Raw genomic sequence first — 13,848 nt, 5'->3', positions numbered from 1 at the left:
GTTCCCTTTCCTTACACGGTACCGACTACTGGTCAAGCTAAATAGAAGGATGGCTTTTTGTTACAACAGAACCGGTATAAAAAGTATAAAATAATACGGAAAATTATTTTGTAATCGTTGTACGTAATTAGACTACAAAGACTGATTCAAGAAGATACGTTTGTCACGTTGTTGAGAAAAGATACAAACATATATTCTTACCAAAGTTAGAATAATTTATAATAAAGTAATGAGTACTTTCAAGCTCTTAAATACCAAAAGCAATGACAACAGACAACATTTATAAACAATATTTCTGTTTAAACGATTTATAAAAATACCAATACTCTATTTATCAGAACCCTTTGATATCTTGTGCGATAGAAGGAAATTTGAATGTCTTGATATTTTTTTGTTAATCTCCTATCATTCTTGAATTAGATACTTCTCCATTTAATTATTTGTTTATATTATGTTATTAAGTACTTGACCTTACTATATCTTTTGTGGCTGCCGTATAAATGAAGGCATGGTATGGTAAAGGTATTTATGAATAGAAATTAACTCTGAGTATAATTACACAAAATTAATAGAAGATAGATCATTTCAAAGGTGTTCAAAATCCACAAGATTTAGAGATTGATGCAATGAAAGATAATTTTTTTACGGTGTTTGAGCTTTCTCAAAACTCTAACTCCTTATTAAATCAAGTAAAATTACGTTATCCCCTGATTATATCGGAAAGACACCTTCAACATCCCAACATTTGACATTTGAAAATGAATTTCATGTTGTAGGGAGCCATATAAGGTTGTTCAAAAGATTAATAAAAAACTAAACTTCCTGCGTCTTGACTAATTACAATATGGGAGTTCCGGCGTGAATTGGCGAAAGTATATTGACTTTACAATATCAACTTCATATAATTTTACTAGAAAAATACTTTACGTCCCAAAAAATGACAGAAGTGACGTGATTTCTCACAGACATTCAAACAAATTTAAATATTATTCTGCCAAAAAACACTCATTTATTTATTAATATTGCATATGAATAATGTACAAATATTCCTTTAAATATCCTATTTCATTGAATTAAAATACGTCATTGTATATATCAATGTATTAAATATTATTTTTTGCCAAAACTTTCCTTCAAGGAGTTTTTACTTGGGAAATAGTATTAGAATCCTTCTCCAATTATTTTCTTTTGTGAATTAGTAGTCTTTCAAAATAAGTTTGATTTTAAACTTCTGTCTTTCAACTCAAAATCCTACCTATAAATTGTTTGTCGTCACTATATATCTATTTTTTTAGTATATTCTATTATTGTTGGTTGTTCAAAATGAGGTTTCTTGATTAATTAAATATCTTGAATTTAAGTGGATGTACAAATATGCTTCAAATTATTTAGTATAACTCTGACATACATTTCAAATATGTATTTTGATCCAATCTATATGCAATGAAATTTTTGTAAAAACAATAAGATTTTGTTTTTCCTTTAAGACTGATGGGATGCCAGAACGGATCTTGTCGAATTCTGACATACGGTTAATGGTCCTCCTTCATTATGGACATTCGTTACTTAGTTTTTGTTGGCATATTTTTGGCAATCTTTGTCAATATTTTCTCTCAATTTTTTACCGTAGAGAATTGACCTAATCCAGAATGCTTATATCGATCTTAAATGTTTGATCCAGTAACTGAAAAATACAATAAAAGTACTTCTTATTTAATTAAAAGAACTCTTAAGTCACTTACAAGTTGCTAATTCCCCATCCTTAATTCGAAAAAATTCCCTGGAAAAGCAAATTGGAAGGACTCTGTCATTCCATATTAATTTATTATGTAGGTAAATCATGGCAATGTTGTTTTCATTTTGTAATCTGATACTGAACAACACTTTTAATAATTCCATTTTGAATACCATCCCCGGAACATTGTGTACCTGATCCAGCATATACCTTATATGAAAAAAAAAAGTATTTTTAGAAATAATTGGGCAAATTATTTGAAAAAATATAATATATCATCATTGGAGGACGGTTCAAATAAAATAGTAAACTTACATTAATCCCAACGTTGTGATAATATCCTTTAACATTAGCTGTAGTTAGCACACGATCATTGATAATGATTAACCCATTACACAATACTTCTCTCGTAAATCTTTCTATTATTCGTGCATGCCAAGGAAATATAGTATTATCAAATTAACCCTCATATCGCTCTCCTTGATTACAAGAGTGATATATATCATTGGATACTCCACATTCTTGATAAAATATATATAATCGGTTTTATACTGTTACAATAAATGTATGACACTTATCAAAACAGTCATCACAGCAATAGTCCCACCCACCATTGTTTAAATAGCACAAAGGCTAAGCATAGTAGTTTGATTTCTCTAAAGCGCCAATTTCATAACTCCCATAGTAATAGAACGAAAACAACAATATCCTTAAGCATTTTTACATGCTAATAATATTAATAAATATATTTATGATCAAATTTAATGAAGACTACAAGAACACACCTTCGCCATCAGAGGAAATTAATGACTGTAGCAATATCAATACAGTAATAATCTTCATAGCTTAGCCATGGATTCAATTTTTATATGTACTATTGAATATTAAATATTTATTTCTTGTTGTTACTCTAGGTATTTTTATTTCAAATACTGATATGATATTATACAAATTTTATTCATAAAGGAGTATTATCAAATTCAAATGAGTACATGTACAATATAGGAAGTTTCACAATAGAAGGACACGTTGATCAACAGAATTAATCATTAGTTATTAAATTAAATTTCTCAGTTTTATATAAATAAGAATGTACTGTAATGACAAAATTTGGGAATTAAGTATTGCATGCTATTTTGTATTTTAATCCTCTCAACAAGAAAATAACCATAAATTGTCCAGAAAAGGTCCTCCATGTAAAATCTTGAAAAAAAATGAGATTTTTATTTTGTTTCTTTAAAAGTATGGATTTAAAATAATTTTCAGGATTTTTATTTATTGAAGTTATTTAGATGAAAGATATGTATTTACAACTATATTTAAACTATCAATCTCTATCTTGCCTCTTAGTATGAATATTTTAATTCCCCTCATCCTGTCAAAAAATTATCATCCGTTATTTTATTACACGCATTTATTTTGATGTTTCTCTTCATTTTTACTACTCAAATTTTGTTTTTTGGTATCTAGTGTTTGATGTATATTATCAAAAAATATAATTTCATTGTTCATTTATACCAAGTAAGACTCTCTATATTACAGATTTTTACTAAAAAAACTGTTTTACATCTCAATAGGAACTTTAATGATTTACATTTTTATGCTGGATATTAATTTTTCAACTACATAGTATTATTGATTGTTTATTCACATAAATAAGTACCAATAGAGTGTATTTGTCTTGTTGCTATTTGGACATAACAAATGTTAGTTATAATAGCAAAATATATCCTTAGAAGGAAAAACAGGAACATATAACTTTAATATCCAAACCAGGATATCTTGCTCTCAAAGGAAAATATGCTAAATCATTGGCTAGTTCTATCTTATTATTTTAATACAAAAATGGAGGTTGATCTGTATGGTTATTGATCTGTATGGAGAATTGGTTATTAAAAATACAATGGATCATTGTTGTATCATCCAACTAATAAATTAAATTTTAGAACATAGACTTGTTCCAATAGTGTGGGAACATCATACCATGTTACATAATAACTAACTGAGTTTAATGTTCCTGAGCTAGCTCGCTCTCAGGTGTCATAGACTAAATGAATAATATTTGTTATTTTAATAAGATATTATTTTATTACAAATAGGGAAAACTTGGGAAAATTATTTGTGGTAATGTTCACAACTTAGATTTTGATTATAAATTCAAAAAAATGAAGACGATTTATTAAATATTAAGTTGACTTTTTATTTTATATTTCAATACATAAAAACAAATTAAAATTTATAATATAAATATTTGGTACATACGCCATTTAATAGTTGTTAAATATGGCAAAAATTCATTAAGTTTCATCCAGTAGTACCTACACAATTAAGACACAGAATTGATTAATTATCCTTTAAATATTTACAATTTGATCAAACGACAAGATAATGTCTGATAGTTAGAAGGAACTTTTTGATGAAAGACTAGTCACAATTTTCAAGAAAGAGATAGTAAATGAGAAAGGTTCACCATGATTTCTCGAAAATGAGTGTTTATCACACATACTTTAACTTGTACAATGAAAGAAATGATGACTAGCTACTATATGATATATGTATATGTATACTATGTATAACATTATGACTATTTCTTATATATACCATGAATCATCACAGTAAAATTACTTTCAGGAATACTCAGTACAGGAGTCGTAGTCTGAAAATTTGTACAGTTTTTTTTTTCTTCTTGGACATCAATGAACTCAGATAAGAGTGAATTCACAGCCTAAATGAGGTATATTTGTTATATATTATTATGTCTATGTTTAGTACATCTAGATGGGATCTATGTCCCGGTTTTACTTGCGATTTTATGTGAATACTGAAAAGTAATCTTTTATGTCTACCTTGTTTTTTATATTCAGTGTGTATGAAAAAGCATTTTAATTTATGCAGTCCTTGATTCACCTTCAAAAATATCACAAATAAAGTATCAAGCATAAAGTTCCAATATCAAACATGGAATTTCTTAAAAAATTGAAATCATCATTAGCAATAAATTAGATACTTGGTAAAAAATAGTATATATTTATTTTAATAATATTTGATGAGTGTTTATATCCAGTTATTATTGTTTATATGGATGGTAAATCCATTGATAGCTCTAAAAACTGTTTTCTTTGCAATTTAAACATAAATTTTTTGAAATAGAAACTAAAAGAAAAAATAGAGAACTAAAAAGACGTGTCATAACAAACAGTCCTTAGGGTTCAAATCAAAACTGACAACCAAACAAAGGATCAGTATTATGTCAATGGCTGAGGGGAGGCGTAAACAGAAAAGTGATGAAATATACTTCAGTTCGTAAAAGTTTTTAAGCCAAGATTATGTTTCAAATATGTCGGAGCTCAAACAATATAAGTTATCAATTGTGTCCCCACAAAAATTAAAATAGATTGAATGGAAAATAAAGTCGAATTTCTGCACATAACAAAATCAGATTATGGTATTTGGCTCAACAGACAAAAATAGAAATATGATAACTCTCTTTTTGAGAAGATAACTAATTTTTACTTTGATTTAAGAACCATTTATTTTTAACTAGTTTTAATTCATTTTAAGTGATTCTGATATTGAATTTAGTGTAATAATTCAAAGAGACTTGAAACATCAAATGTGGAATAATCAATGAAATAAGTTAATGGTGTTGCAGAGCATGTAGAAAAGTTTTTAATAAAATTAGTTTTTTGAAGACTATGAGGACGCTATATATGTTTATGTTTGAAACATGTTCATTTGTTACTTTATGGTTGAATTACTATACATCGAGTGATCAATATGATCATGATTTATTCTAATTAAAGGTTCATAGCATTCATCTCTAAATATAATGTAATACATAAATATCCAGTAGTAAAAGTTGAATTTACTGTCAATAAATTATCAGAATCAATTTTAAATGAAATAAATATCAACCCAACTCCATTATATACCGTGTATTCAGTTTAATTAGGGGTGATAACATTTATATGTTGCATTTAAACAGGCAAAATAGGGACTAAAACAAGCTTAATATGTTGAATAATCTACACTTAGGTTATGTATCCATAAAATTAGTTTAAAATTCCTGAGGTTAAAGGTACATTTTCATGCAGACATCGTTTACTCTATATATATATAGATGTACATGGAAAGATAAGGCATCCTTGATAATAAACTCTTCAAAAATGAACCACAAGCATATACTCATCTAGGAAATCAAATCAGTAACACTATTTTCAACACTTTTTACGAATTCGAAAAGGGAGATCAAATACAAACACAAGAGGTGAATCAAGAATTACTTAATGTGAAGTCATCTATAGATGAAAAATAGGTTCATCAAGATACAATCTTCTCCAATAAAAGATAAATATGATGAACTGCGAAGGAACTGACAATGTCACAACTATGTTATGGAAATTCCTTCAAAAAATGTCTTCACAATGTGGTTTAATAAGAGGTTCTTCCTCCATACTCACTATTAAGGTCAATCTGCAATTGAAAGTGAGATCTGAAAGAGGAAATCTTGTATAATAGTAAAAAATTAGCTCTTTTTTTGACAGAATTGAATTATACTTGATCATTACTTTTGGAAGACTCTTTCAAGATTCATCGCCAAAAAATGAAATTTTCTTACTAAATCTTTCAGGGAAGATCCCCAATTCCATGATTGGTTACTTAAATCTCAAATAAGGGTCTTTAATGGACGATTGCATAAGTTCCTGTCTCTGCGTTCATGATTCATCACTTTTTGACAAGAATTAATTATTCTCTTCTACAAGTTTTTGTGTTATAAAGTAATTATTTATTTTAAAAGTTCTAATAATAAGGTTGGGTGGCCTGTGGGCTATCCAGATGTTAAGTAATCCATGTACAATGGACGTGTTCAATTTTTTTTTAAACCTTTCAATATTTGAGTTTTACTATTTATATGGTTATCATAAATGGTATGGCACACTTGAACTTGCCTCAAGATACAGCGTTGGGCAACCACTGTCCATTATTACTTAATATTATCTGATTTGCTAGTAGTTATGTTAATTCTATCAATTAAAAAATATTTATTATTAATAGTAATTTGAATATTTGGCAGAATTGCCGTTGGATCTTGTAATGTATTTCCTTCCCCCTTGTTCTTCTTCTTATCGTCTTGTATTTTCTTTTCTGTATATATATGTATTAAAGTACTGTCTTCTACGTAGTATAAATAGTCATGTATTTGTATATTAATTAGAGTAGGTTTTTGTATTATTAAGAATACAGATGTTCCTTTTATTATTATTGTATTATTTCCTCCACGCCATTCCTTCTTCTCATTTATCTCGGTCGTCCTGGATTCATCGTTATAAATAAGTTTGTGTCGCCTCTCACTCGTCAAGACACAACATTGGCGACGATAAAGGGATCAGGATCACGTGACCTCCCTGCTGTGGGATCGTCGGCGAAGCTAGCCCTGCTGGAGTTGAGTAGCCCTTTTTCGTCGGCAGAGAGAACGCTCGTTCGTCTTCGGAAGGCAGAGCAATATGGACTGTGCCTCAGTTTGGGTTTCGTGGAGGAAGGAAGAGAACCTTGGTCGCTTACAAGGAGTGAAGTGTGTGTCTGTGTCAGGGACCACATCATTAAAAGAGGATTTAATCCTATGAAGTTTTGGTTCTCTGTTGTTCCTGCTCTCCCGTTCACATCATTGGATAATGGATGTGCAATGGTCTCTCCTCTGGATTATCCCGAGTTGGATGAGGGTACATCGAGCAAGATCGATATGTCTCCAAGGGAGGAGCAGGGTGCTCGTGTCCATAAAACCTCTGTAAGGGGATCGATATGTCTCCCAGGGACGAGCAGGGTGCTCGTGTCCCTAAAATCTCGATAAGGGTGAAGGTTATGTCTCCCAGGGACGAGCAGGGTGCTCGTGTCCCTAAAACCTTGATAAGGGTGAAGGTTATGTCTCCCAGGGACGAGCAGGGTGCTCGTGTCCCTAAAACCTCTATGAGGAGTAGTGTTTTCCTTTCTCCGGTGCGCGTGCTGAGAGCACGGCACGTCTATGGAGATAAAACATTTATGTACCAGAGCGAATGGTTTGTCCGCGCCTGGACATGGATGGAGCGGATCAATAAGCTACTATTCATGGAGCGGAACCTGTGTAAGCACCGCCATGGATTGGGAGCAAAGGGGGTGTAACGTATTTCCTACCCCCTTGTTCTTCTTCTTATCGTCTAGTATTTTCTTTTATGTATATTGTATATGTATTAAAGAACTGTCTTCTACGTAGTATACATAGTCATGTATTTTGTAAATTAATTAGAGTAGGTTTTTGTATAGTTAAATTTTGGTATTAATTATAAATAATCAGAGGAAAAATCGTGATAAAATCTATCGAAAGTGGAAGCAGAAAAATAATCTTTATAAAATTTGATAGGAACATGAAACTATTTTTTTTTCTTGTTTACGTGTTGAAAAAAAAAGTTTTTAATTTCGAATTTGTGCAGTCTTAAAGGTCATTTCTTTTGAAGCACTAACAAAAAATATTGATCATCAATTTATTAACACGAAGAAAAAATTAAACAAACTTTCTCAAATATTAACTGTTTCTGTTTGATACCAGATTGTTGGTCAGCTGCCAAACGTACCTATATTGGTGTAACTTACCATTCGATAAAACGGTATAACATCATGGGTTATTTGACAATCTTGGATTGATGTATTTCACCAAAGCAGAGATAGACTTCATTAATGAATACATTTTGTGTTTTAAGGATTTTGCAGCTGCTTAAGATATCTTGCAAGGTGATAAGAATATGTTTCTTCCGTAAAATTTGCGTTCCCTTTCAGTGATAAAGAAAAAATCAAAATTGTGCTTATCTGCCGTAAATTTTGCAAGACTCTGGTAGAGTTTTTATTAGCTGGAATAAAAAAAAAGATTTAGCCACATTTTTAAAGATAAGATACATTGCTAGCTACCACTACTCATCCATTATTTAAAGCTTTGGAATGTTTTAGTGATTCTCCAGAATTACAAGAATATATGAAAAAAGTCTTAGTGGATGAAGTTAGCCTTCTCGTCCAAATTGAGATCGTTAGTGACAATCCTGAGGATTTAGTAGCAATTAGTGCTTTTTTTCAATAAAGAAAAAATTCAAAAGAAATCAAACCGCTGCTCAATGTTTAGAAAATTGTATGAATTTAGAACGCACCTTTTTAGATTTTTTTAAAATTTTCCCAAAAAATTTTGTAAAAATATTTTTACAAAATAATACAACACTTCCATCCTCAGCGATCATTGAGAGAGCGTTTTAAATGGTGGTCAAATATTTAAAGATCGATACCAAAGTTTAAAAGACGAAAATTTTGGAAAAAATTACTTTATCAATGAATATGATTTCTTAGTTATACCATTGTATTAAATGATTTCCTTGATTTTTTAAATTTATATATAAAATTAGATCTTTTACCTATATATATTATTGTACCTTATTTGTGGTCATTTCTTGGCATAAATTATTTGTAATCATAAAGTAGGTATCTTACAAAATGCCAATATATGGAGAGGGAAAATCTTGCAAGAAAGTGTGTGCAGAAGTCTAGAAGTGTTTCGAGTATAGCTGTTGTAATGCTGGATGTTTATTACTTAAATTGAGAAAATCAATTTCATCTCAACTATATTTAATAAAGGGCAAGCTGAACATTTCACATATCTGTATAATTTTTATTACCAGTTATAATAATTTATATAATTTCAGCTGATCTAATAAAACATCGATATAGCTAACCTGCTCTCCCTAACTATTTTTCACAGTGTCAAGATTATTATGTTAATTTGATATTAAAATATTATAAATTTTGTTGTATTAAATGTTGATAACATCATGTAAATAGAAGGAAAATGACTCAATATTCTAAATTTGTAGAGAATGACACATTGTAGGCTATAGTTCTAAGTCATGAAAATACCATAACATGTCTTTTTAAATATTTTTAAAATTTTCTAAAATACAATTAATATACAATACATATGTCAATTTGACTTAAAAATATTTAAATAGCAAGGTTCTATGTACCAGAGTATCACATTTTTTAATTGTCTCTTTGCTCAAGAGTACAGAAATTCCTTCAGATCTTCAACAGAATCATAGTTTACTTATATAATAACTAAGGAACTACATAAAAAGACAAAATATTAGACTAAAAGACACAATGAGGAACATCTTCCATCCAATTTAATGTAGCTCTTGAGTATATTCCTTTTAAATTATGTCTGTTTCGTCTCCTAATTTAAAAAATTATTTCAATGGTAAGAGCCCTTTATTGTCCTTACTGTAATCACTTATCCAAATCATATTGATTTTAATTACATTTATAAGGTGGAATTTGAAATATGCGTCAACATATGTATTTTATTTATGAAATCGGGAGATTTTAAGCTTATCCCTGATTTCTTTAGTATATGATAATGATAATTTTAGACTTTAAAAAAAATTTGCCTCGTTTTGTTATTTTACTATTACAAACATACAAATACTTATGAGTGATTATGTGTTTTAAAAAAAAGTAAAATTAATCTTTGAACTTCTGTACAATTCTATTGGAATATCTTAATATCGTTACAAGTCTCAGTTAATTGAATGTGGAATCATCTTCTAACCATGTATAATATTTATGTGTACAAAAAAAAGTAAAATAAATGTGCTGCGTAGTTTCCAGTCCATAAATTTTATTCTATATATATATTTTTTTGTAAACTCCATTTTAACGTAAAAACAAGAGATCATATAAAATATATAATATTGTAATAAGTATGATTGAACGTTTTAAAATCAAATGACGTATATAACATACGAAACTTTACATAAATAAAATTTATATTTGACAACAAAAATAAAGTATTATTAATACTACACTTGAGATCATTTCATAATATCTATATTTGAGAACAGGTGGGAGGATCAAGACATTGATTGACTCCTCTTTCGGTTGACGACACTGAAGGACTTCTTTTTTTTTACTTTTGATTTATGTTGTATAAAGCTTCAAAATAAAATATTTGGGCCATATCAAAAACAAATTTTCTTATTCGCTTATACTTTGCAGTCTACAATAAAATAAATAGAAACTTTTTAGAACAGAATATGTGAGTAGTTGGTTTAAAGTTAAATTGTTATAGTCTTCACGTTTGAAAATGACATTACGCTTTGTTTAATTGAACTCTATCCCGTTGTTCCGTTCGTTTATTAGTTAGTTGCATTTTTGATTGAAATCTAATTTTCTTGAAATATTGATAACGCAACGGCATTGTTAGTTTCTTTATAACTATTTATGAAGTTGGAGTAATCAATGAAATTAACCATTTACAGTGTCCATTATTTTAAATGAAGATTTCAGGAACACTAAATCTGAAATGTAATAATGATTTTAATACAATACTTCAAATTAAGGAGCTCACAAATACCATAATCTGATAATCTTCAGGATTGGACTTTTCGTTTTTCTTAAGCTTTAATTATATATTATTTAAAAGAGAAATCAAAATAATTAAAATTGAAATATTGAATTTATATCAGTATGAGACTATCAATCAAGATGTTCCGACTCATAAAATATGTATATTATATGAGGCTAATGCCGAGTCAATGATGGGATCAACAGTAAAGGAAACGACAAAAGGAGTTGCCATATGAACGTTGCGTATTCAAAGGTTTTTTGGAGTTTTAGCTAAAGGATGAAAGTAAGGTTTGGACTGAATGGGGTAAGGAAAATGACTCAGGAGGAGTCATTGAAAGGCTTATTTTATTTGTGATGAGTGAAACGATCCTGCTGGCCCACCAGGAAATCCCTATAACTTTATTCGGTTTTTTATTAATACTTATAGAATATTATATTGATATATCTCCGTACGCTTATGCTGATAACTCTACCTAGAGAACACAACGTTTATAATCATTTATAAAGATACCGTAGATATAATCATATATGTTGACGTGTTAGTTTGTAAATTAGGAAAAATTGTGCACTAATTATCCTGAAATGTCTCCAACAACTTAGATTATTTTATCCCTCGTTGATGAATTATAAGGTCCGAAAGGACTATTCAAGTTAATGAAGGATCAGATTGGAGTTTGTCATCTTCCTCTCATTTAAGTCCTTCCCTAAGCAGGGGGGATATCCTCCTCCACAATAACCAATGAAATTCACTTGCTGTTTTGGAGTAAAATGGGACATTTTGAATCCAATATGAGGACAATGAAGTAGATACTTATCTGCCTCTTGATTTGAGGAAGAAATAAGGACTCCCGAAGACTTGTTGCTGTTATATAACTGATTCCTTTACTCTTTATGAATCACACACATGTAATTAATGTCATTATTAAAAGTCCTAAGTATTAGAACAGTAATAAACAATGTCCTTTGAATAAATAACAGAAAAAGTGAGCTTCAGAGATTGTGCAGATAGTGATACTCCATGTAGTATAGTAGTTCATGGATTATCCACCAAAATTCCAATGTATACTATCAAAATATCATTACCTTATGTATTTAGTTCGAACTAGAAACAAAACATGTAATAATATTATTATAATGATAATAATAAACAAAGCTGACGAAAACTGTTGGATTGGAAGAATTGATAGTCTCTGCTACTTTATATTTAGTATTTATTCATTATCAACTGACATTATAAATTATTCATATTGGGAAAGAAGGACTCGTAGATAGACGAGCATACATAATATTAGGCAAGATCAGGGATTCCAATTCGTTATGATCTATGATGTATCAACAGAAGAAGGGGTTGGCTGTGGTGAGGCAAATCACTGAAAGGATTCGGAGAGGCACTCAAAGGTTGGGTCAATAGAGAGCATGAGGAAATGAGAATTGTAAGGGAAGAAAACTTTAAAGCTCATTACAGTTGGAACAATTTAGAATCGAATTAATAAGATGCGAACAATAGGTTTCATCTCTTCATGAACTTCATTAAATTATTTCCTATCCAAAGACTACAAAACATTGTGCAGTACGTTGACAGTTATGGGACTCAAATACCTCAAAGTTGTATATATAGGAATTGGAATTCATACCTCCAATGGATATCCAGCCCCAGAAACTCAGAATCCTTTTTCAAGTTGTGTCCTCCACTTCCTCCTTTCCTTATGAGGTCTTTTCCATGTTCGCCACCTTGAAAATGAGGCTCCTGGAGCACTTCACAATGTCTATATTCTCTGCAGCTTAATTTTGGCAATCAGAAAGTCTGAGATCCTTTGCCTCTTTGCTCCTTGCTCACTCATGATGAAAGATTTGAGAAATGCCCATCATTGTTTACTTATGCAGAAAGGAAAAGAAATTAAGAATATGCAGAACAAGAACACAAAACATCACTATTTTAATTACATAATTAGTATTTATTAACATTCCACATTTTGCTTCCGAACCCTGTTGACTTTTTTTTTCAACACTCTGTATTTGGTTTATATATTATAATGAACATACATATATAAATAAACTGGAGCAATTGCACAAAAAGTACATAAATAAACATTATATTTTATACTGAATAATCCGGGGTAGAATTTCAACTACTATTCTAAAAATCAAACTGAAAAGAAACAACAGTAAATATGCAAATTAACAATTATGATAAATATTTGTTAAAATTTCTTAATCCCTTTTTAAAATACTTCTATGATTTCGTGAAGTCGATGGACGGTTTTATTCTCCTGTAAAATTCCATAACAAAAATTAAATTCCCGAAAAAATATTCAAGTGTGGGGAGATTAACTTTACTTAAAAAAGAGTAATAAAGAGAGTTATAATGAAACCAAAGAGATAAATATATTGAAGATGATGAGGGCAAGTCAACATAAAATAAGTGTAACGGATTTTGGAAAAATTTCTAAGTATCTTTTTTTTTTTTGACTTAAAGAGGATTTATATGAAGTAGAAAATGGCAAGTCAACATAAAATCAGTTTAAGTAAGAGAGTGAACAAAAGAAAGAAACGGCTAAATTCTTTTGTACTTGGTAACAATGAGGAAATGGCCTGAACAAACTACTAATTTTTTTTAGATTTATTAATTCAATTACTTATTCTTACATTTGAGAAAAAAAAACGAATATTTTTTGCCCCTGAGCATGTTTTCAGAGACA

The sequence above is a fragment of the Lepeophtheirus salmonis genome, chromosome 6, assembly GCF_016086655.4.
Source record: "Lepeophtheirus salmonis chromosome 6, UVic_Lsal_1.4, whole genome shotgun sequence".
NCBI lineage: Eukaryota > Metazoa > Arthropoda > Copepoda > Siphonostomatoida > Caligidae > Lepeophtheirus > Lepeophtheirus salmonis.
The sequence above is the reverse complement of the archived record's forward strand: the minus strand, read 5'-3'. Positions refer to the sequence as shown.